This window comes from Bombus fervidus, chromosome 2 (assembly GCF_041682495.2).
Source record: "Bombus fervidus isolate BK054 chromosome 2, iyBomFerv1, whole genome shotgun sequence".
NCBI lineage: Eukaryota > Metazoa > Arthropoda > Insecta > Hymenoptera > Apidae > Bombus > Bombus fervidus.
The window spans coordinates 8,296,808-8,323,367 of record NC_091518.1 but is presented as its reverse complement, the minus strand read 5'-3'; the positions used below and the strand labels follow the sequence as shown (position 1 = coordinate 8,323,367).

At 35.3% G+C, this 26,560-nt stretch overlaps 1 protein-coding gene across 1 annotated transcript in view; it reads left to right on the top strand.

Moving 5' to 3' along the window:
* The window catches only part of LOC139998180 (uncharacterized), a 233,148-nt gene that overhangs the window by 164,761 nt on the left and 41,827 nt on the right, over positions 1-26,560 (top strand). The gene's annotated exons all lie outside the window — the stretch shown is intronic.

Sequence of the window (26,560 nt, the reverse complement as noted above, 5' to 3'; positions counted from 1 at the left end):
TCTAAACCCTACTGTTCATAAGCTGCGGATTAATCTTTCGACAATGACAATTAAAGAAAAAAAATTGACGAATATGGAAGCCAAAAAAAAAAAATAAACCTAAAAGAAGGAACAACGAAAATGATTTTTGTGTACATTGTCACGAGGAATATGGTGCAAGGAACAAATAAAGATTGCATACAGTGTATGAGATACAATATTCGGGAATTTAACATCTGCAGTGGTTAAAGAAGAGGTTTCGTTCTATTGTTAATTCGGGTAGCATATTTGAACTTTTAAATCCTACTTTTCTTATTTTATATTTATTACAAAGATATTTAACAGATACAATGTTAATGATACAAGTTGTTTGGTAAATTCGAAACTTATTAATTCTTTAACCTAACTTTCTCGTATCTTACGATGCTTGTTTTCTTCAAACTGCTTCTAGATGTTATTTGAACGTAGTCAATTAAAAGTCAATTAAATATTCGAGGCCACTTGCGACGAACTTAAGCCCATCACTACTGATATCGTAGCCAAGAGAGGCGCGTGCGTAAAATTTTCCCATCGACTGAAGCTATTGCAGAGGAAAATTCATTGTTACGTGTTAATGTACCCGGTGGCTTCGTTAATATTTATTTGTTAGCTGGAATTTCGTGACGGAATCGTAGCTTGTACCCGGAAGCACAAAAAATAAAATGGCGTGAATGCAAATGTCACGAGGCTGTAGAGCCTATGAACAGAGTGGCACGTTTAAACGCGGTCGAGTGGTCCGGTTGCAGCGAACGCTGGATTTTTATGCATAAAAACGGTGACATGAACCGTCTTATTTATTATATTCAATGATTCTCTGCTCTATTCGCGTCGCTACGTTCTGTGATTCACAATTTACGCGCTGAATACAGGAAACTGTGCATCAGGACTGTAAAATTGCAATGATACGAGTTTTTGCGGTTTTGCTTTCATCGATGCGTGTTTGGATTTTCAATTGCATAGCGAGTAATTTACGATTGATATGTGCTCTGTACGATTCGCTAATTTAGTTACAATTTAGATGTTCTTCTACGATTATTTCCTTTTTTTTTTTAACTTATTTTGTACTCTTGGAATATCGATTCGGACAAATTTTATTTGAATTAAAAATAAAATGTGACAATATTTTAATTGGCCGTCTGTTTGTACTACTTTATTGCTTTACTTTTGAAATATAATAATTTTAAAAAAGTAAGCTTACTATTAAGATTGAATAAATCATTTTCGAATAATTCTCTATTTTAGGTAACCCATCCAAATAAAAATATTTACATTTTAATTATACTAATTCTTATCAATAACTGCATATTTTTTCATCACAAATGAACTAATAATGTTTGTTTTATCACACTGTTCAACGTTTCGTTGGTCTTTCTACATTGTTTCATCAAAACCCTTAGAAACAAAACAATCATATCAACATCATTGCTTTAATAACTAAACCACCGAAGTCGTAACGTCCAAGTTGGACCTCCCAATATTTCTAACATCTAATACAATTAAACTTCCTTTTGTATATCGTTTTGTATAGTATATTCTTAAAACAGTATTATTGATGTAACTTTGATATTGAAATATGTAGAAAAAAATGAATATGTTTAACATAATTCGTTCGTTCCAATAATGGTATATCAATTATATATCTGGAATCATCTATAGTTATACAGTAAGATTTACAATAAATACATATTTCGACCGGACGCACGAAATAAACAAAGCAAAGATAATTTTTATAATAATCGTAATATAATACGGAAATATGTTAATGAAAATTTTTCAAAGGCTACGACCATCGTTACAGATACTTTGATGAGACACGCGACAAGAATAAAGTATGCACAGACAATAACCGTATATCAGAATATATCTACATATAGAAACTCGAGAATTCTCGCATACAAACGCATATAAACGCATATAAACGCATTTCTGCTTTACAGACAGGGAAGAGACCGTATGTTCCAATAAATATTTCAATAAAGCACATCATATACACAGAACCTAGACAATGTTACTGCGATTCGAAAGTCTGCATGGAAAAACGGCAACGCTCCTTCTCTTTTAGGACGAGAATGCACCGGCGGATCGATCCGCCGCCAGCTTTCAGTTTCTGGAGTTAAAACAGAGCGACGGGGGAGAGGGGGTGGCTTTCAGGGTTACAATTTAAACGCAAATGTAAACGGCCCGTTTACCAGAAGCGTGCAACAACATTCATGGCTGGCAGAAATCGATTCTTGCCATGTCAGTGCCCCATAGCCAGAGCAAGACTCAGAATATACGCAGAGAATAATGGAATCTAGGATCAGCCGTAGAAGACGAATACGCTTCTTCGTCTATCTTCTTCTCTGTCGTTTCCTATCTTACAAGACCTCTTACACGTTGGATAGTCTGCATCTGTTTTTATTCGTCTTCTCCTTGATCCCGGTGTATTTGTGAAAGCCCTGTCGTACAAACTGTCTGTGGATAAATTACTATTTTAAAGAAAATAAAAAATTAATGTTTCGATATCAATAGACTGGGGATGTTTGTGTGTTTCTGAGTAAGTGAAATGCGCTGATATCGATAGGGGAAGCTAGAAAATATCTATAGTACAGTGATAGTTGAAATGTTTAGAGGGTGAAAGCTATTGGGATTCCATTTTTTATAGGTTATCGTAAAAATATGAATTTGCATAAATATCTCGCTAAATCTATGTCATTATGTTTTGGACCAATTGCTTGTACAGAATATTTCTTTTTTCGCATAAGGTTTATTTTTTGTGTTGGATCCAAATACGAAAAGAAGCTATGTCTATCATGTAACATTATCTTGTAAAATGATGATTCATAATTTTTTGGTTAGACGTGAAAATTTTAATTAAATTATAACAATCTTATTGAAAGGCGTAAAATAACGATTTCAAGTATATAATTCATACGATTCATTTAATCTAGGCGAAGTTATTTGTGTGTTAGGAGGAATAATGTAATTAACATGATAATCATTAAAACTGTATAATATAATTGCTTTTAATACATTTCAAAAGTTAAAATTTATTATATGAATTTTTGCAAGATAAATAAAATTTACCAGCTAGGTAAGAGCTTATGTCTCGCTTGAATATAAAGTGGAGTGAAGAATATTGCACCAGGAGGATATAAAAAGCTTGTAATTAATACAGGGGTGGGGAACTTTTTCACAAATCCTATTATGTATGCAAAGCAGCGATGGAATAAATTTTGCACGCGAAATTGCGTAACGTATACAGGTCACTAAGAAAAAATAGGAACAATCGATAAAATTTTCAATTAATAAAACATGAATCATTCAGAAACCATACAGATCAACTCCAAAATCGGAAAGTAAAGAGAATTGATAGTATTATAAACATTGTTTTTTTTAATTTATCTCGAAAATTCCTATTATAAATACCATTTTCTGCGATAAACGAATTTATCTGACTAAGCCGTTTATTGTTTTAAAACTGGACATGAATTGTGTGCCTAAATAAGGGAATCGTAGAATTCGTAAGAAGCGGAGTTAATCATTTTGACTTCTGAGCTCATATAATAATGGCTCATATAATAATAATAATAATTTGACCACGCAGTCATTATTATTACGCTTGAATATGTAGCGGCACTCGACAGTAAACTTTTCAACGGTTTCTGTCCCGTGACTCGCTACACAAAGATCCTCTTCTTCGCATAAAATGATTGTCAGATGTCGATACATCCTCGCAGAATATTTTCAGTTAGCCTAAGGACCTGCTATAAATCTTAGGATTCATTTAGCTAAGGTTTTTCTAACGAACAAAAAGTCTTTGCCTTAACAGTCCCTAAATCTATCACCTACTACGGGAAGATACGAAAAATCTGCTTTTCTCCCGCTAGCAACTTTCTTTCAAGGGCTGTTAGCATCCTTTTCCAATCACCAACACAAAATTAGCCAATTAACGACGACGTCCATTTCCCTCGCTTTCCGAGCCAAGGCTTTCCTCAACGAATCCGATGATCTCGCATCCTTAAACACACCCCATCACAGTTTTCCTTCACGTATTTTCACGTCGGAGACATAAAAGATCGCGAAATTAACGGATCGCCGGTGATCTTGTCACGTAATTTTTAAAGTGAAAAACACAAGATTCGGTCTGAAGTCAAGTTTATTTTTCACAGTTAGGTTTTGCTACAAAAAGATCGGAAGAAGAACTGTTTGGTCCTGGCTCGTACCATCAGGGAAGAAAGCTCGGTGTGGGTGTGCCCTTTTGAACTCAGAACGCGGATTCGTCGTCCGCACTTTTCGATAGAAAAGTGAGGGTAATGATCCGCGATGCCCATTGGCTAATGAATGATAAAGAAAACCAGATATGGGCATCCTTGTTCCTGGGAAAAGTTTGTTATCTCGCCAGACACCCGCTTTCTCCGTAATAGTTAAGAGCGTGCAACAAATATGCGGACCATCTGTAAACCGAAAATGTTTATGTGAAGAGAAATGAAACAGAACAGATTCGGTTTACGGTGTCTCCTTAGGCCTGTTGAGGGTTAGCGTTAACAATGGGTAGTCCTTAACGCCCAGACTATGAGGAATCTCGCAAGGGCCATAGCATCTAGCGTAGCACGTGCTAAACAAAAATTTGATCCGTGACATTCCCCCTTCTTAGATTTAACTTGGTCCCTCAAGTTTTTCTCAGGAGGCTTTTGCGAAATCGTACTCGATGTGGTTTGAAAATTACACCTGATTCCTATTTTCCTTCGGGGTGGCATGTATTGGTTGAGGTATAGGTGTTGGGTGTTGCGGCCAGGGCGTTTGGTGCTGGTGGGGCTGTTGACTAAAATTTCATTTCGGCAAAAAAAAATAGATTAATAAATAAATTGTTATACAAATATTCTTTTCTCTTTTTTTTTTCTTCTTTTTTTTTTTTTTGTAAAGAGAAGTGTCGACCTGGAAAGTAGGGCTTTAAACGATTGCTGTGTATCTTTTTGTTTGTATGAATAATTTTCGTCTCGTCTAGTTAGAACATGTATTCTAGGTAGTGCGTCGGCTGCGGTATTATCTTTTCTTTTCAGATTGACTGTTTTTGACACTGTTTGTTTTGGGGGTACGTCGTTTTCCCGTTGCAACAAGAGAATGTTATTGTCTAGTTTGAGTTGTTGGTTTGATAGTTCAAATTTAAATTTAGATAGGGCTGAAAAACCGAGTATGCCGTCCTCTATGATCGGAAAGTCATTGTCTACCACGAAGAATTCTACAACCTTACCAAATAATTTTATCAACGCGTGTTCGTTAGTCTTAAATCTAGAGTGTCCCATCGAGAATTTCTGTTCTTTCACTATTGTTGGTCGCAATACACATCGTCGTTTGAGTATATTAATTCCTGCTCCGCTATCGACGAGGAATTTAAGTCGTCGTCCGTCGGACCGTAGAATCACTGTGGGTAGTCTTCCTGTTGTGGCGTTAATTCGAAGGTCTGGTCTGTTGGTTGTTGGTCGTCGCTGCTCGGGGAATCGTGATCGTTCCGTTGGTCTTGATCGTCGATTTCTATCTTCCCTGAGGTATCGCTCGACGTAGGAGGCTCTGTTTTCGGCTTCGGCGATATTGTATAGTGGGTAGCCGAGTAATATTCTTCCTATTTCGGGTTTTAACCCTTGGATGAAATCGATTATGGAGTCTCTTAAGATCCTATCGTTCGTCGTTCGCCTAGTGATTTCGTCATGGTACTCATTCGTTATGCTGTTTTGTAATTTATTGAGTGCTCTGCGAAATCTGATAATGTAACTCTGAACACTTTCGCCGTGTTCCTGTCTTGTTTCGCGTAGTTCGTCTTGTTGTTCCCTAATGGAGGTTTGAGTGGCTACGTTTCGTCGTAGGGCATCGTACAAGTGTCCGTATTCGTGGATTGGTACATTGCGGATAGCCATTGCGGCTTTACCCGTAATTTTCCCGAACTTAATCATTCTGAGCAGTACCGTTTGTTCACAACACAAGGCTCGCACTTCGCGCACTTCGCGTATGAACTCTTCTACTCCGATATCGTCTTCGAGGCTTAGCTGTGGTAGACATGCCATCGCCTCCATGGCTCGTAACCTCGGAGGATCGAATCGCGGTAAACGGTCTTCGTAGGAAGGATAGTTTTCTGCTTCTGTTTGAATTGGAGCGAATGGTGGGGGAGTTCTGTCTCTCGCGGTAACAACTTCGTCCACGGTAATCATGGAGCTCCGTTCCGTATTAACGTTGTGTCCTAACGTAAATTTCGAGATGTTTTTGTTTAATAGCTCTATTTCTGCTGTACGCTTCTTATTTTCATTGTCGGTTATCTGTCGCGTTTCTTCTATACGTCGCGCAAGAAGTTCGATTTGTTTGACGAGGTCCTCGTTTTGTTTCTGTATCGCGTCGAGTATGGCACGAGTCGATTTATCCATAACTCCGGTTGCAGAAACGGTTTCCTTTTTGTCCTTTTGTGGCATGGACATGATTCCAATCAAGCTTATCGAATCGGAATTATCGTCGTTTGAATTCGAAACGCTTGGGAAACTTGGTTTTCTCGCACGGTAACGCGAAAATGAATTGAGTTTTGTAGCTTACCGTAGTAGCTATGCCCGTCGAGGAGTCTCTGGGATGTTTCCTCTCTGGCTGGTTCTGGATTCCGAATCTTATTTGTAGGCTTGCTCTGCGCTGACCGTAGTCCTCTCGTCTAGTTTCACCGTAGTGGAACGTTGAAAGTTGCTGCAGGGCTTTGTGGTAGTGAAGATTCACAATGGTCCGCTAATCCTTCGATCTTCAATGATGCGCGTACGCCGAAATCGTGATTTCGTTTACACTGAAGCGAATGGATCCTTAGCAGGATCGCCAAAATGTCACGTAATTTTTAAAGTGAAAAACACAAGATTCGGTCTGAAGTCAAGTTTATTTTTCACAGTTAGGTTTTGCTACAAAAAGATCGGAAGAAGAACTGTTTGGTCCTGGCTCGTACCATCAGGGAAGAAAGCTCGGTGTGGGTGTGCCCTTTTGAACTCAGAACGCGGATTCGTCGTCCGCACTTTTCGATAGAAAAGTGAGGGTAATGATCCGCGATGCCCATTGGCTAATGAATGATAAAGAAAACCAGATATGGGCATCCTTGTTCCTGGGAAAAGTTTGTTATCTCGCCAGACACCCGCTTTCTCCGTAATAGTTAAGAGCGTGCAACAAATATGCGGACCATCTGTAAACCGAAAATGTTTATGTGAAGAGAAATGAAACAGAACAGATTCGGTTTACGGTGTCTCCTTAGGCCTGTTGAGGGTTAGCGTTAACAATGGGTAGTCCTTAACGCCCAGACTATGAGGAATCTCGCAAGGGCCATAGCATCTGGCGTAGCACGTGCTAAACAAAAATTTGATCCGTGACAATCTCCTCGCGTCGCGGTTTGAACGAAATGATTCTTTCACGAATAGGGTGAAGAAAATAGAACTTCGTATGCGATAATGAGATTTATTGCAGAAATGCAACAGAGTGACGGTTACAACAGCGTGATTCGGAATGTTAGAACAGACTGCTTCGAGATGCTACGACGGACTGTTTTAGCGCTGGTTTAGGAAGGTCCTTCTACCGAAGGTCTAGTCCCTTTGGAGGGGCCTCTTTAGTTATTGCTTTAACAGATGTGGTATGCAGGGTGTTCGGTCTATCTGGTTACTGAGCGGATGGTCTTCTTGAGTGTGTGACAGCATCATCGTGACGGAAAGCCAGTCGTTACATATCGGTCCGAAGCAATAGTTGGTAGTTCGTAATAATTGATCAGAGTTCCTCGTCATCTTAAGCAATCATCGTCCGAACTTATATCGCGCATCAAAACGCATCGATCAGAAGTCTAACTTGTAATTGCGAATCGCGAACCGCTAATATAATAATCGCGAGTTCTACGCAAAGTGTACACATTGAATATATTATAATAAATTGCTATTGTTAAATATACTCAAGTGTTTCTTCCTATCACTATCACGATCCATCTCCTCAAATATTTGTATAAAAGTATCTGTAAATCATTGTACGCGTACATAACGATTATTATAAATTTTAAGCTACTATAAATAACATTTTTAATTGTAATTTATTGTTATCGTATAAAATTGAAGTGAATTGAGCAAATATTAAAACAGAGAGCTTCGCAGTACGCAAATTGCTTAGAATAATGAGAAAGTGAAGTTTTAATTATTAAAGCGTTGTTGCAGTTATGAGATTGTAAGTTAATTGGGGAAATATGAAAACAATTGAAATTATGCGATATACGCAACGTTCCAAGTAATGAAACTGTTTATAGACAAATTGAACTACAGGCGTCCGTATCTTTTTCATTATCTCGCACATATAGATAATTCTTATAGATTATTCTATATTTTTAATTATTAAATCGCTACATCCTAAAAAGTAATCTGATATATAATATTATATACACAACTATTTTGTGTCGATGATACACATTTGATTGTTAACACTTTTTTACGATTGAAGATATTCAAGTAGAGCTTATAAAATTATTCACCAAATTGGTAATAATGAATAAAGATTCAAACTTTCTTGAGAAACGAATATGTAGTATGTAGTTAAGACTAATTACAATACTAAATTGAGTAATTATTCAAGTATTTAATTTAATATATATTTACTGTGTGTATATTAAATTGAGTATTTCTTTTGTAACACAATTTGATTTGGATTTATAGTATTTAGTATCAGTAGAGTATTGACCGAATGCTACTTCATTGAATTTCAAATTTTCCTAAATTTAGAACACTTCTTTTGCAAGAAATCATTAGAAAATTTGAAATGTATAAAACATATATGTGCACAAATTTTCTTATAAAAATACAAGCAGATTATGAGTGATAAGATAACTGAGTTATTTAATACATTCGTAGGAAATAATGAAACGAAATACTAATTACTAATTAACTGGATAGAGAAGGAATTAATTTTATTACACATTGTAAAGAATATGTAAATGAATTTAATACACGATGTAACATTTATAAATTCAAAATAAAATGCAAAAGTACAGTTTCAAAAATCGAACTTCGACAAAAGTAACAAATTATTATATTTTTATAGAATCTACAATAGTAGAATTAATCTACTTTTCATGATTATGTTTAGTAGCTTTTCTTGCTGTATCACATTAAAGTATTGTAAGATTTTGTACAGTTCTGTATAGACAATATTACGATTCAGTTTCCATTTGGTGAAGTTTTATTTATTGACGATTATTTATTGTAAGCTTCTCTCATAATACCGAAACTGTGATAAAATTCTATCATAAAACTGCGAACTGTAGAGTTTGGTCAAATCTCAGCTGGACATTACATAAATGCAATATATAAAAGGAAACTTGGAGATTGTTCAACAGAGAAAGTATTTTTCAGCAATATCTGATATATCGATGAGGAGTAGACAAGAAATATTGGATTTTAGTTAGAATTTTCAATCCTATCTATCTTGTTCATCGAACGTATCATCTGACTGATATCTCTTCTGACATTTACAAAACTTTTTTAATAAAAAGAGATTCAATACGTTATAGAAATCTGTGAAAACTATTTCAAAGAATTCATTGGTGAAAGAGACAAGAAGTTTTCTGCATAGCAATCATAAAGTTGCACGATGAGTAGCAGAAAATCACTTAATGAAACAATGTATATGTATATGATTTGATAGCACATTGTTGTAAAAGGAAAAAATAAATTATTCTTCGATTTTACTATGAAATTTTCGAACGGCTCAATTTATTATGCAAGAAACTTTCGATGTGTATATAAAATTTTCCAAATTTCTATATCTAAAATGACACTTTCTTCTAATTTTCTTTCCTGCAAATTATTCTAGATATAAGATAATTAAATTGCTTTGGATATTTCTATGCATTTTTCTTTAGAATATTTCTTGGAATATTTTTTACTTCTATGTTTCATATATAAATTTTTCTATTTAATCATTAAATAAATTTTCATCGTTCTTAACTATAACATCGTAAGATCACCTTTATTATTTTTTTACATACATTTAAACCTCGGTTGGATTTGTTTATAGGTGCTAATTGGTAATTGGGGTTGAACTTGAGTTAACAAATATTTAATTTTTATTTGTATTTAGTATTTCATTGTCTAAATTAGTCATTGACGATACTCTTTCTCACATAAAACACAGGATACAAAATACGATAAAGCTCTTTATCGTATTTTTTGAAAATCATCTTACCATCATCAAAGTCGTATTCACGTCATATTATTTTCAGCCTAATAAGTGTTCTGTAGAATTACCTTTGTATCGTACATTATTTCTGCATTGAATATCTTATTCTATTAACCATAATTTGTCACTATACTAAACTTTATGATAAGCTGTTTATACTGTACAAGGAAAGAAAAAAATGTACACTCTTATACACGATATTTCTACAAAATAGTAAAACTTTTTAAACGGATGGCTCTTTAATTACTTTTGAGCACGGTATACTGTTATCGAAACTTTGTAAAACTATAATGAAAAGAAGTTTCGAACGATCGGTGAAGACGTGTCCTTTTTACTATGCAAGCTTCGTCTTCGAGATTTATCGTCTTCACCGTCTCTTCGATAGAGACGAGATTTTTCACGAGATCACCTTGTATCTTTCCTTAGAGCGCAAAAAGAGTACGGAAATGTTCGTAGTGTCGGTCGCCGAGATTGAAGAAAAAGGCATTGGTCGTAGTCAGCTGGCGAGGAATCGATAAGTTTTAGATGCAGAGTAGGTTACTCCTCGCTATCCATGGAACAATGCGCTAAATGATGAAGTAATAAAAGCTTCTCTCGTTTATTTCGATCCCTTTCTTTCGCTCGGAGACCAATTTCGATAGATCAATTCTGCACCCACACTTAGAGTAATTGCCACTTTATTGTGATATTGCCGCACCTCAGGCGTATATTATTAATTTGTAATTAGACAGATCGAAGTAATTACTTTCGCGATAAGTGTATCTCGTATGCAATTAATATCATTCGAATTTTCATTTCGTTGAATGGTGTTGGTGAATTTTATTGCGATAAAGAATGCTCGAAAGTGTGACAAATATCTCGAATATAAAAGATAACGTTAAATAATTTTAATGTAACATTGTCGTTACAACTGTTAAAATTTTTTAAATAAATAAATCTTCGTCATAAGTTAGAAAGCTCAATCTATGATTTTAAGTGTTGCAAACAGTCAATTAAACAAAAGAAATAGCGCAGATTATTATCAACACTGAATTTTTCTCCCTTTTTGATAAAAAGTATTTTAACTCTAACCCGTGTAAAAAGACAAAATTATTGAAAACTAAGTTTTTATCAAACCTTACAAAATTGTAATATAAAGAATGCTGCCAAAGTTCTTTCCTTAATTAATATTACAACGTTAATATTACAGATAATAAACAGAATAATTAATACTATCGAACATTGAGAGATATATAGGAAATATTAGGCGAATATTAATTTAAGAAGAAGGATTATACAAAACCTGTCTTATTGCTAAGATAATATTCAAATCTTAATCAAAATTCAACTAATCTTCTAATTGGAAGTACATCAGTTGTGTGAATGATGTATCTAACAACATATAAAATAGCGAATAAACGTAAAGTTAAATAAACGCGGAATTGTGCTGCTATAAATTTTCGAGTTTATCTGCTCTCTGGTGTCATCTCCTAGCGTTCTAATGTCGTAGATGTGTCGTATGACCGCCTGTTCAAGTCAGAATACCGTACGTCAACATGTCAGTCAACAGTAATTAAACGGTCCGTTAGTCCAGATGTCTATAGTCGTTCACGTGTGTGCTTTTGGCCTTTGATCCGAAGAATAAGATTACCCTACGTCGATTTGCTACACAACAATAGGTGCTAAAGCTTCAAAGTGCTATTTTATTGCCCAGAGTTTTTTTACCAACATTATAATATTCTTGGGTTCATTTTGTCTGTTTCAAAAAATTTTTTATCTCTCAAGCCTTCAGGAATACTTACTAACGTCTCTCTTTTATTATTCAATAGATTTCTAAGCTAACTATCGTAAGATTTATTTTAATATTAATCGAAACGCTTCAGGATATTCGAAAACGAAATTTCGCACGTACCCAGATACATTCCAGGGTATTACGGAGAATTAAACTGACAAAATGTTGGATTAGAATATTTCGATTGTGAAAAATAATATTTTATCCGTATCGCATCCTCTGTATTTCGCTGCTGCGACGATATACATAAGGTGAAAATTTTTATTTACTTTTGTTTTCAATTAACAAGAAAAAAGGCAAAAGACAGAAATGGAAAGAAAACTATCATGTAAATAAATTCACAGTCATCGATAACTAGACTGTGAATTTTTATGCAAATTTACATTTTCACGAACACTGATAGAAAAGCAAAGCTTGAACAAACAAAATTTCGTATCTTTTTAGATATTTTATATATTTCTGAATTTATGATCATCTTTGTACATTTTTTCCATATTTACACTTGTCAGAAATTCATAAACACCTATATCCGCAACCTTTGTTTCTTCGAGTCTAAACTTTTGACACAAAAGAACCTTACTATAAAAATATATTGGAATTTCGTATCGATCATACCATAAAAATTGTTAAAATACAAGAAATTAATATAATTGATATTATCCTGCAAACTACCGCACGAAGCGAACAAAATGACGCGGGTCTCGTTCATTTCGTAGATCCATCATTCAGTCCATCGGTTTATTGTTCATGCTCGAGGCTATCAATATTCAAAGTTATCCACAGCAACAAGTAACAAAGCTCACCGCGATCGATCGTATATCACCAAATAGCTTTTCCATTCGTCTGAAAAGCTCGATCGCCTAAGCCAGTGGAAAAAGTTCCCCCCCTGTGGCAGGACAATTTGTATTTTTCAAGCATTTGGGCCCGAAGCAATACCGGGAATCATCAGTTAACTAACAATGAACCGAGTCTGTGTTCCAGCACAATGCACCAACATATCGAGAACGAGTTAACAAAAAGAGACAGACAGACAGATAGACAGATGGCGACGGAGACAGAAATAGATATCGTGACCCATGAAACCATTCTACTTATCAGAGAAATTTTTACGAATATATTACGTACGTAATACGAAATATTTTGAAATTTCTTTGGTACCGTAACGAGGCACGTCTATCGTTATTATTTTTGTAAAATACAAAACCAACCGACAAATGTAGTTGAGATTCTAATTAGATCGCAGATTTTTATGCATTTATAGAAAAGTTGAATGTGCAAAATTGCATAGAATGCATATAATACGCAAAAATATGTAAAATACTCGAAGTTTAATACTCGTTATTTTATTTAAAATATAAATTTATTATTAGAAATATAAATTTGCTTAAATGTCAACAGTCTAATTATGATATATCAATTTCTTTTTAACTAACTTATTTAACTCCAAAATAAAGCACTAACATCTTACCAAATAAAATCTAAGAATCAAACGGATCATAAAATTATTTTAGTATATTCATTCTAATACTCTAAACCATTCATCATTAAAATTTCATGAGACTCCAAGTTTTGTTCCATTAACATAGTTACTATCAAGATGCAACGCCTATAGTAACACCTATATAACTTCTGAAAGTATTTCAGTTTTTATTGCGTTCGTGTAAATATGTATATATATTACACGTGTATTATGCAAAATTCTTTATATGCATTGGCAAAATAATAAATTTTAATAAAATATAAAAACAATTTGAAAACATAGAACTTTCAACATATGCATTGCAAATATTTTTTAAATATAAAATTAGTATGAATACTGATCTTAAGCACAGGATTAATACTAAAGATGTCCTCAAATAAATATTATAACCAATTTATAACGAATAATTGATTGCTCAAATATTTTGGTGATCTTTATGAAGCGTATATTTTCTGCTTCGTTTCAAAATTTTACCAATATAACCATGATTGTCGCGTTTCATTATCGCAGTGTTAATGAAATTTCAAATTGTTTTGCGATATACGCAGGATATATTTATAAAAAGTTTCTATAAATGTTCAGGTACTTTCGTCAGTCATGCATAAGACAATATTAATAATATACTAAACATAAACGGAAATAACTAAAAAATAGATTATTTATATATATATTAAAAAAAAAGATATGTCACATTTTTCGTCTTATAGAGGAACAATTTTAAAATCCAGAACATGGCCAATCAACTCTATGTTATCGAAACTGTCTCTTTGCCTAGTTTTCAGATTAGATATGTATGTATTTTACCATCCCTTTGAATATTTCAAATATTTAACGAGTTCGCATCTCAAGCGCTGATTATATGTTCAAATTAAAACAACTACTCTTTTGTCAACTTTAGGAGGATGTAGGGTTGCAACAGATAATTTCTAACTTGTGCAATATATGTGCATACATTTTCAGATTCGTTTCGCAATTTTCTAATATGATCACGACTCTCATAGCAATGGTAATGAAAGTTTCGTATTACACACGGAATATATTCATGGATAATTTCTATGGTAAGCATTGAAATACTTTTGCGAACCGCTGTAGATAGACAGAGAGACAAATAGAGGGGAAGAGAGAGGATGGATTTAAAGCAAGACAGCGAGCAGTCTGTGTACAGACGGAGTTGGTCTCATGGAGCATAGAATCGATTTGTCGTGTTCACGCCCTCGAATACGAGGGAGACAGAGGATGGATGCAACGAGTAATGGGATGTAGGATTAACCCGGTGAAGAAGGATTGCTTGTTCCTTTCCACGAATTACCTTCTACTCGAAGAACGCTCTCGGTGTTTGCTGGCTCTCACGTTTTCCGTGGCACCATCCCGATGGAAATGTTGGCAGCACCACTTCGATGTCTGGCCACCTTTAAGATCTCCACCAACTTTTCCTCAACGTTTAATCCGCTCGAGAAACGTAAATCTCGAGCATTACCGACGTTCAGTTTGTTGCGGAACAATCCTCGGATTCTAAAGTCGACGAATGCAGCCGTAGTTGGATCGTGGAAACAAGAATTTTCATTTATTGCTTTTGGTTATTGCGCTCAGACGTCTATGCGTACGTAAATCTAGTTGTTTATGCGCACATTCGTTGGAATTCGCATACTTCGGTCTACTGCTGTATCCTTGTAGAATTTGCTTTATGGAGAAGTGGCGTGCATAAGTTTTTCGTAACGTGCAAATTAATTGGTAAACTTTTCGACAGAACTGGCGGAATCAGTTCAGGGTGTGGTATCAATTTATGATCGCTATTGATCGCGTTGGAGGTTGCAGATCTTGGAACATTCGATTAACAGATATGTATGCCATTGTATTTTGTATTTTGTGTTACGAGATGATTAGAAATAATTGAACATATTTTGCTTCGAGGCTTCTTTTTTTCTTATTGCAACGCATAACGAAAAGATTTCAATTGGATAAGATATTACAAATTACTGAAAATTGATTCATTTTAGATGTTAGAGTAAACGTCAACGTTATAAAGAATGTTGTTAATGTGATTATAATACGATAATAGTTTATTTTTATGTTATATTGTTGCATAAAATGTTCTGTAAATAAACAAAAGAATAATATAATACCAAAAAATGCAAGTAGTTTTCAACTTTACGTTTCAAAGACTAAGATGAAATTTACTATAGATTTATCTAATCTGAATCAATTGATTGATTTTTAGACTGATACCAGTAAAAATCGCGAAAAATATAATTTATAGCGAATGAAGAATAGTAAAAAATATAAAACTAGATAAGAATTTAATGATGTTATGCAAGTTCTATCTTATTCTATATAGAAGATTTAAAACATAGAGCTTTTAAGATATACGAGATTTGTACATGTACGCTTATTACTCACAAAATAAAATTGAAAATAGTATCTTATATTAATTTTGTCCATACTAACCGATTGTTATTTTGATACAAACTAATTGTCATTATTCATTACCTTTACATACATGTATGCTCAATTTAAAGTGAGCTGTTAAAGCGTGTAAAATCCAGAACAGTAGTTTCTATAATTATTTGATTTAAAGATTTATTCGTATACTATAACAAATTAATTACTAAATTATAAAGCAATGCAACATGCTAAAACTGAAACTATTTTAAACGTTATTCCACAAATACACTTTGCACTAGTCTAATAATATGCACTACTAAATCAAAGAACATCACATATATACTAGCTGAATATTAAATTTAATATGCAAATAATCAGAAGTTAGATATAAAGACTTGAAAATCGAAAACAATAAAAGGTGATATAGGGGAAGAATAATTGCAAATAAGCGATGAATATAGAGGTTATCATATTAAATCAATACTCTGATAAAGACCAATATTCATTGGCAGTCGGAGTTCGAACCATTTCGCCCATTTAAATTCAAAAGGGAGACGGTTTATATTCTTGGAATAAAACCAGAAATAGTGTGTCCCACTTCCATTCGTTAACTCGGAGTGCTTTGTCAGTGCAAGCAACTCAAGTTAGTGCGAAGAGACTGCTTTCTTCATTAAAATGTAGAGTGTTCACCTTATTACCAGCGACCGTTTTTCGCGTAAGTGACAGGCGAACGAAGAAAATGAAAGAAGAGGTTCGCTTCTACTATCACTTAATAGCTTTAATAGAATTTCCTGGTACAAAAATTTATAATTAAAGATATTATATACTTATTACGCTATTCGATATTTCATAGCGTAAACTTTCAGTTGAAATAACTCAGAAATTCATTGATACCTACACAATGATACCTACAACAAACATTTGCTTATTTTTGACAAAATATATTTTAATTACAAAATTGCAATAAAATCAAACTGCAATGATTTTATGCTGCATAATCAACATAACTACGTATAATGGTATATTATAACCCTATTATAATATGCAATGATCAAATTGACGTTCGCAATTCGTTAGAACTATATCATTATGCACACTGTATATCTGCAGATCCTTTAATTTCTGAATTATAAGGTATATAAAGCCATATTAAAACCTGTTTGGACCTATGGGATCCAACTATGGGGAATAGCGAGTAATTCTAACATAGAAATTCTCCAACGATTCCAATCAAAAACTCTGTTAGTTCGTCCAGTCGCGGGGAGACGCGATCGCGTTGAAGCGCGTCAACGGGAGTCGTAAATTCCCGTTACGATTATAATAATCAACACCACGAGCGGGTCGATCTCTTTATTTCTTGCGGGATAATAGGGATGTTTGTTTTGGAATACAACTGTAGTCTACAGTTATATAATATGTATATATTTACACCAGCTTGCAATATTTGTTGTGTAGACAGGAATTGTTTGACTTCGTCGTGTCGGAAAGTACAGTAGTTGATTGACCCGAAGATATGAAGAGACGATTTAAAGATCAGTAGAATTGACTGCCCGAGGATCGATAAAACAGTGACAGATCCGTCTCGTACTATTAAGGAGGAAAGCTCGCTGTGGGTGTGCCCTTTTTGAACTAAGAACGCGAATTCGTTGTTTACACTTTTCGGTAACGATCCGCGATGCCCATTGGTTATAGCCAATGTTAATAAATAAAATACGAGGAGAAAGTCTCCTGCAGATGTGGCTCATGGGTGTCCTTGTTCCTGGGAAAAACCAGCTATTTTGCTGGCCAAACATCCGCTTTCTCCGTAATTAGTAAGAGCGTGCAATGAACCTAAGGACTGTTTAAAGGACCATCCATAAACCGAAAATACTTATATGAATAGAAATTAAGCTAAAAGATTCGGTTTATGGTGGTTCCTTGGGTTTATTGCGGGTCAGTGTAACGAGGTGTAGGCCTTGGCGGCCAGACCGTAAGAGACGTCGCATGGACCATCTCGCGCGACGTAACAAACTCTAAGATACTTAATAGAAGCATCTTGGTATGTTACCAACGAAACAATACATCGTGATCTTAAGATATCTACAGTTAAAGAAGAAATATCCAAATTCAATAATAGATATAACAAAAAAATTAACAACCACCAAAACCCACTAGTTACTCAATTACTTGACACGACGGATCAGATCCGCAGGCTAAAAAGACATTACCCCCTAGATTTAAACATTAGATTCAGCTAGAATCAAACATACGATAATCATTTATTATACGCGTTATAGTACCACGTCAGAATAATTTACTTATAATTCTCAATGAGAATTGATTGTAAACTGCTTCCAAATAAAAAAAAACATTATAAGGTAGATTAAGGCAGGTCTTTTTAACTGGCGGGAAAACTTCAAATGTTAATACAATCAGATATTTAAATAGCGTTAATATCTTAATAGTAGTATATATAGTAAATATTCAAATATATTATTGCTATATTTGTAATAACTGATTAGATTTATATAGTTTTTTTTTTTTTTTATCTAATTTGTACTTTACAATTTGGCCAACTGGATATTTGGTCGATTTTTCTAACTTCATTGCTAAATAACATGTGGATGGCTACCCCCAGCGGGATACTTTCTTCGAGTTTGCCTATTTTATTTCTTTAGTGAGTTCAGTGAGGTGTTTTCTTTTTAGTCTTCTTTCTATATGGGTTTTGCTCGTTTCAGTATCCAGCTGGTTTGGATGTGTTGCCATTCTTTCCTTGTATTTTTTGCGTATCTGCTGATTTCTTCTTTAACCGTTAGTATATATATAGTTCGGCGACTCCATTATAAATTAGTAAATACTGCCCCTAATTATTAATTCAGCGTTAATTTGTATAACTTGGTAAAGTTCACATACTGTCATTATAAATTGACCAAAGTGTTGGGATATTTATGAACGATAATATATGATGAAATTTCGTTGAAGATTATATCTGTACAATTTAATTCAAATTAATCCCAATTTCTACTCTTTTTGCAATTTTTATTAACTTTCAGAGATATTGAAATATCCCTAGCCAGTTAAAGTTTCGCTTTGAAGCTAAAATATAATTTTAAAAAACATAATGTTCGGGATTTTGTGTGATCCTCAGTTTGCGGCACAAACGGCACACTTGCTACTTTTTGGGAAGTTGGAATTTTCCACACTATACCATATATTCTAAGGTTTACAACTCGGACCGCATCGAGAGCTCAATTGGCATCCTAAGCACTCGACGAATCTTCTCAACGATAAACCACGTGGCATAAAGCTCGACACCCGATGAAACTCGACAATGGACCAAGGACAATGGCACCAACGAGACGGTACGCTACGCACCTTCGACCATGAACGCACAAGACGCAAAACATGCGTGACGCTCACGACAGTTCGACAGTTGCAGGATTCGATAGAAACAGGTTCCCACTTCACAGGAAACGTTGACTAAACCACATCCCCTAGACTGACAATTAGAATATAAGCACCAGGCGCTTCAAGAGACGGGACTCATCACGCACTCGCCTAAGTTTAAACTCCGTTACTTACAGTTCATACTCTTCCGTTTATACTAAACAGGAGCTGATAGACATCTTTAATCTACCTCCACCTTGAGCGTTAATGTCGTTCAAGGTTCGCGACCTCGACCGAACAGTTGGAACCTGACCGATCGCTACCTAGTTGATAGGTCGCGACACATAATTTAGTAATAAATTACAAAAATATGTTATACAAAAAATTTCCAAGATAATTGGTATGCGACATTTAGTGCCGTACAATATAAGTTTGCCATTTCATGTAACAAATAACGTTTTTCCACATTATTGCACATAACCACGTATCCGCGAACTACTAGCAAATTATAAATTCTCCTCTCGTTATACCGCACAATTTATTCGCAAATAAAGCTTTATCGAATACGTTATTAAAATTACTTTCCGCAATCTGTCGCACGCAACGTTCGTTGCTGTCATTATAAATTTTTGACTCCGGCGAATTTCTCGCTTATCGTATTAAAATTAACATCAAACGAGATCGACCAGGCGACGAGATTTAAGCAAGAGAAAAAAGCTAAAAAGAGAACAGAAAAAAGAATAATGTTATCGGAAAAATTGCAATAATTTTATCGTTGCTTTTCCATAGTGTTCTGACGAGGGTCAAACAAAATGTAAAACACGAGCGCGTAAATGTATGCGATGTGCCCGTACGAATGTGAAAAAATGCAAAGTGGACAATACATAACTGACTAGTTTTTATTAATTGTTATTAATATCGTTATTAATTTTTATATAAAATGAGAAACACACAAATCTTTTATATTAGCCTGTGAGTTGTCTATGATATATAGAGGACTGAAGAGAAAACACCCCACTGACCTCACTAAAGAAATAAAATAGACAAACTCGAAGATGGTATCGCGCTGGGAGCAACCATCCACGTGTTATTTAGCAATAAAGCTAGAAATATTTGCTGAATGTCCAGCTGGACAAATTGTAAAGTACAAATTAAAGGATAAAAGAATCTCTAAACGATGAACAAACTCTTCTCTTCTCTCGATCACGTTTCTTATTTTATAGTATCATGTTTTAGCTGTTCAGGATTAGATGATCTGTTTTAATTATAGAAGAGTATTCGTCGTATCGAAGAGCTAAATCCTTTGACAGGTTGTGAGAATGTACAATTTTGGAATGTCCAATTCTAATCCATGAAATAGTCGCTTGATATCTCCTGGGAAGTGAACTAATAGACTGTTTATGTTAAAATATGACAGCAGCATATGAGATCTATGGACGTAAAATATACACAGATAAATATGAAAAATATGTCAATAACATGTTTGACATAAGTTTGGTGTGTTGGATATTATTTGTTATACAAAATTTAGCAATAGATATTTAACAATACTTTTACATTATTTTATGCGATAATAAATTATAGACGCCTTGTCAAAATTTGCAGTTAGTAACTGATAGAATTTACGTCTCTAATATAACGTTTGTTTATCTTCCCAGGCATTTGTTTTTTAAAAATTTAAGAGAACATGTCCTATGTTTACTTGTTACTCACCTAATTCACGTTGCAGATAATGATGCTATAATTTTAATCAAACCAAACCATCCTCATTCGAAACATAAACTAACAACGTACACTTAACCAACTAAAAATTACAAATATACCGTAACATCTGTTTCGTATTTCGTATCGATCACTACTATTGTTATCAACAGTTTACGCAGTTATCAGAAGATGAATCTATTTAATGAGATAAATATATCACAAAAGTACGTGATACGCAATATGTTTTGTATATAATATATATGTAATTTTGTATTTGAAAATGCAAAGTAAAGAACATATGTTTAGAATCTTCTAACCAAGCTACTTTGGTTTCGTTTCTCTGCTTGCATTCTAGAAATATAGATACATTCGCATGAACATCTTAACTTTCTGCACTTCTTTCAAATGAACTAATCTTATTTTCGATTCTTCTCAGAGGTGTATTATAATACTTTGGTGATTAATAGGTAAATTGTACGAACAAATATATTGACAATGATTATTATTATTAGATATCAAATACAACTATCTGATATTATATACCGTACATAGCTTTCAAAAACTAATAAATGATTTATGTCAAAAAGCGCGTTGTTTTTTACTTTATATAAAAGTTAATAACAATAGGTTCTTAATCATTTAGGTATATATCGTTCATCGTATATAAAGGTTGGAAAATGGTCAAAGAAAACCGGCTATTTTCGCAGTCGAGCCGATATTGCAGTCGAAGCGATGTAATCTCGTAATGCCTCGTGCCTCAATTACTTCTAATGGCTTTAACCTGTCACCCCTCGTGGGCAGTCTGTCAATATTTATAAGGTGTTTCCACCTATGTTATACGTTATTGCGTTCTAGGTGAGAGGATCCGACGGAGATTGCTTCTTTCCTTATTCCTTTTTGGTACTTTTATAAGTCACGAGCGAAGTTAATGGCTATCGAACACTGTTCCTCTCGTCGTCTTTGTCGATTTCGCAATAATTGCGAATTTTACGCCTTAAAGGTTATTAGTCGTCTTTATTGCATAGAATATAGAATTCAAGTTAAAATTAAATAGGAAATTATTGTAGTCACATATAATCCAACAGCATCATTCGAGGGTTCAATGGGATGGATGTTGTATTAGAAATAAATTTTGATTCATAAAATGTTAAACATTGCTACGTTAAACATTGCTACGTCCAAAACATTTCCAACTCATTCGTGTTTTATTATCGGGAAAATATCTTTTATATTTAAGAAAAATAAGAGAAAATCGTGTTTAATGTACGTAATTTCTTGCGTTGAGGCATTAATAATCTTTTGGCTCGTATAAAATCTAACAATAGAGATTTTTATATTCAATAATAAAATGAAATTACATAACATCGCCGACTCGCTTCGGTTAATAACAAACCACTAAGAAAGACACACGAAGGAACGTCTCCTTTTTTCTCTCGATCAGGACCGTCCAAAATTGTTGCTATTCTATAAAACTGCTGCCACGTAATTGTAATAAAATTTGACGTTGTTCGTATAGTATGCTCCGTGGTTGATCGTTGCACGAAGGTAAATATAACTCGTCATAAATATTCAATGAGGGCAAGAAAAATACGGAAATATATAAATGAGACAAAATGACGAGTTCGAAGGAAATTGTACGTGTCGAAAGAAAGCCTGACATTCTGCAATCTGTTTTACGCTGGTTCGTTGATTTTCGAAGCGGCCTCCATTTTTTTGTATTTCCTTTTCTTCCCGCTGTAACATTCTCATCTCGTTTTATTTTCTTTTTATTCATGTGAATCGTCCTGGGCGTATCGTCAAGAATCGCGCGAATGGAAATGTAGCACTGTTGGTTTCTCTTTCAACGTTGAAAGTCTTGCTTTTTATCGTTTTCTCGTATCAGCAATCAGTCTTAAATCGCTGCAATTTTTGCGAGTATCTTTCTTTTATGTCTCTTCTCTTTATTCTCTTCTTCTTATTAATTCAATGCCCCCTTTTATTTCCTGAAAATTATATCCGTTACCAAAAATTGCCTTGTCCGAACTTTTATAAGCGTAATAAGAATTTTTTCTGTATATGTGTAAATTACATTACTAAGTCTGGGTTGTTCCTTTTGAGTCCTGCAAAATTCAGTCGAACATTAAAGATTTTCCCAACGGAATAACATAATTTGGAATTATTAACACAATGAAAAAGTCTATCTCATTGTTTTATTTACTCTTTGAAAATATTTATGTGTAGAATATATATAATATATATGGCAAATTAATTATCGTGAGAATGTAATAAATTGATCGTTTTATTGATCGTATAGCATAATTTTTGACATATTTTAGCGTAACTGACATTTAAAAGAAAAATTACGAATGATATTGATACATTCAGAATATTGTGTACAAAGATTGTGAAACGAAGAGATAGTTTTGTTAATTGTTATTTCATTTATTTGTTTACTTACTGGTTTATTCATTTATTTGCTTACATATATGTTTTATATTCTGATTATATAAACTCATTTGAGCATATAATAAAGCAAGTGTTACATGTGTGTACTAAGAAATACAGATATGTTATCAAATGGTAATATATATGTCGGGTTGGGGTGAACACTTGGATTTGGGGTGTGTAAAGAATCTGCGCCAGGGTTGCTCATCGTCGGTGTACAATCGATGATATCTTTTATCGATCCAAGCTCATTGTCTCGAGTCCAAGCTCATTGTCTCAAGTTTCGAATGGCTGTGTTTGGGTTATTTTGTGAATGCTATTGAGGTTTTTCCAAGTAATTCCAACGGGTGGCCCCGTTGTCCTTTCATCTCCGACACGGCCATCCTGACTGTCACACGTCCTCGGGTGTATCTAGAATATTGGGTTTTCCCCGTGTTAGACTCGATATCATTGATGTTATTTACAATTTAACTAAGTATTAAAATAGGTCAAGGGTCCGGTTTGACAACAAAAATTTTGGTCAGATGTTTGATAAAGAGAAAGTTAAAAGAGAGCGGAAATTCGGAACGTTATGATTGATATTCGAAGTACTAGTTGCGTTCTGTGAATTATCAGTCCGAGCGTAAAGGCATGATGGACCATTCTCGATCTCGTACCTCGACGGCTCTCACTTCCCTGGATCATGCTACCACACTGAGCATTTGTGAAAACGCATCGTATCGCCTCACTGGGCACTCGTGCGAACACTATGTTAGATGTTATTACCATAGTGCCACGAAACCATTGAACTCATCGTATGGCCCCACTGGGCACTCGCAAACTCATTGTATCGCCCCACTGGGCACTCTCAAACTCATCGTATCGCCCTACTGGGCACTCGTGCGAACACTATACCATAGTGCCACGAAAACATTGAACTCATAGTATCGCCCCACTGAGCACTCTCAAACTCATCGTATCGCCCCACTGGGCACTCGCAAACTCATTGTATCGCCCCACTGGGCACTCTCAAACTCATCGTATCGCCCTACTGAGCACTCGTGCGAACACTATACCATAGTGCCACGAAAACATTGAACTCATAGTATCGCCCCATTGGGCACTCGCAAACTCACTCTATCAAGTGCTGTGGTCAAAATGATCCTCCTCTGAGGCCGGGGCACTCGCATCGCCATGGCCACTGCTCTCACCCTCACCGCAGACGTCCAATTCAGTAGGAACGCAACTATCAGGCATTTTCTTCAGCCTATCATGGCTGTATTTATACGACCGTTTGCCGTCTAACGTTTTTAAAATGTATCTATCTCCTTCCAAAATTTCTGATATCACAAATGGACCCCTAAATTTCGGATCTAATTTCGTTTGATTCCTTTCCTCATTTTTCTTTAATACAAAATCACCGACATTGAATTTAACTACTTCGGCTTTCGTTTTATCGAATCTTTCTTTATCGTACTGAGCGCTGTTCTCTATACTTTGTACGGCCTGTTGTCTTACGTTGGAGATGTCTACTTCCTTTTCCTCGATATTTTCCGATAGTAATAACCCATAGGGTCTTGCCGTTTTACCAATTAATAGTTCTAACGGACTCGATTTAGTTACACGATTGGTTGTACAATTTAAGGCTAATTGAATTTCTCCGATCGCGTCTTGCCAGGATCGTCCGGTCGTCTCTATTGTCGTAAACATATTTTTCAACGTCCCCATAGTACGCTCTACCTGTCCGTTAGCTCTACTAGCACCGGTGGCTATTAGGTGAAGTTTGATTTGTTTATCCTGACAAAACTCTTGAAATTCCTTACCGGTAAAACATCGCCCTTGGTCCGCTATTACCCGAGAAGGGCTGCCAAATAGGAATATGACAGACTTGAGTGCCTTAACGGTGCTGAGTGAATCTATCTTACGGGTATGGTGTAAGTATACAAATTTAGTAAAGGCGTCGATTAAGACAATGACGTATTCTTTCGAATCATTTTTGCCGCTCAATTTTCCCGTTAGATCTATGTGAATCGTATGCCAGGGTATGTCGACAGGATTACGCGAAAAGAAATCTACATGAGTCATGCGTTTACCTTCTCGGTACATGATGTCAAACGTAAAAGTCTGTAGATAGGCCCACCACCTATAAACTCGGTCGCTCAATTTCACTTTATTGCGGGCTGCCTTCAACGAATTGCAGTCAGTGACAACAAGAAATTCCCGTCCGTACAGATAGCGGCGAAAGTATTTAATGGCGTTTACAATTGCCGGCGTCTCTAATTCATAAGAATGATACCTGGATTCCGCGGGACTCGTTCTTTTACTATAGTATTCTATTACCCGGTTTTTGCCGTCAATTTTGTGCATTAAAATTGCCCCATATCCGTCCTTCTTCTTTACGAGTAGCATAGGGCTCGCGAACGGCGAGTTACTAGGCCTGATAATTCCCGCCTTAATTAATTCGCTTATTCGCTCGCGTACTATGCTTCGCTCCGCCTCGCTTAGTCTATAGGGGCTTCTTTGTACGGTGATGTTAGGATCGATCAAACGTATTTTCAACTGTCCCGTCTTTACGCGTGTACGCGGGAACCCCGTAATAAACGAACTCAAATTTTTCGAGAATAGAAATTAATCGGTCTCTATCTTCGCCGAGCACCTCGGTGTCGAGTTTGTTAATATCGATTTCGTTTTCGACGGTTTTATTACAACTATTGACGGCCTTTTCCCTGCTGATAGTGACACTATTTCGAGAAATATTTATGTTAAAACCTTGGCTTAGGATCTCATGATGTCGCACTCTAGATAGCTGTCATCGAGGATATGAAAAGTTATCTCCAACGCAAAATCGTTGATGCGCACTACGGATGAAATTTGTGATGTGCAATTAATACGATTGTTTCCCATCCCTCGCATTACCATTACATCGGTCGTTCTTTTGCCGGAAAATTTCGAAGCCATAGATTCTCTAATTAGCGAACATTCGGCTCCAGAATCGAAACAAAATGAAAACGACTCACCCAGATGGCTTAATTTATCCGTTGTAGATTCCACCACGCAGGAGTTGACTCGACGTTCGTTATTGGAGTCGCGGTTTGTTTTTCCGCAGTAACGGGCAGTTAGACGCGATGTGGCCCTCTTCGCGGCACTTGAAGCAGGACACCTTGGATGATGCAGCTGGTTGGCTTTTCTCCGGACGTCGTGTAGTCTCTTGTCCCTCGGTCTTCATTCTCGTACGGCAT